A 519-nucleotide genomic window follows, 5' to 3' on the forward strand; every position below is an offset into this window, starting at 1 on the left:
ATGATCTTTGGGAAAGATGATAATTTTACTTTTTAAAAAAATTTTTTAATATTTTATTTATTTCTGAGAGAGAGAGAGAGAGAGAGAGCAGGGGAGGGTCAGAGAGAGAGACACACACACAGAATCCGAAACAGGCTCCAGGCTCTAAGCTGGCTGTTAGCACAGAGCCTGACGCGGGGCTCGCACCCACGAACCGCGAGATCAAGAGCTAAGCAAAAGTCGGACGCTTAACCGACTAAGCCACCCAGGCGCCCCTGTTTGACTTTTTTTTAACGAGTTAACCAAAGAAGTACAGCTANTTTATTTATTTGAGAGACAGAGAGTGCAGGTGGGGGAGGAGCAGAGAGATGGGGACAGAGGATCAAAACCAGGCTCTGTGCTGACAGCAGAGCCCAGTGCGGGGCTGGAACTCACAAACCATGAGATCATAACCTGAGCTGAAGTCAGCTGCTTAACTGACTCAGCCACCCAAGCAACCCTGTATCTTTTTCTTTTTTTTTTTTTTTTTGATGTCTTCCT

This window comes from Crocuta crocuta, unplaced genomic scaffold (genome assembly GCF_008692635.1).
Source record: "Crocuta crocuta isolate KB4526 unplaced genomic scaffold, BGI_CrCroc_1.0 scaffold978, whole genome shotgun sequence".
NCBI classification, from domain to species: domain Eukaryota; kingdom Metazoa; phylum Chordata; class Mammalia; order Carnivora; family Hyaenidae; genus Crocuta; species Crocuta crocuta.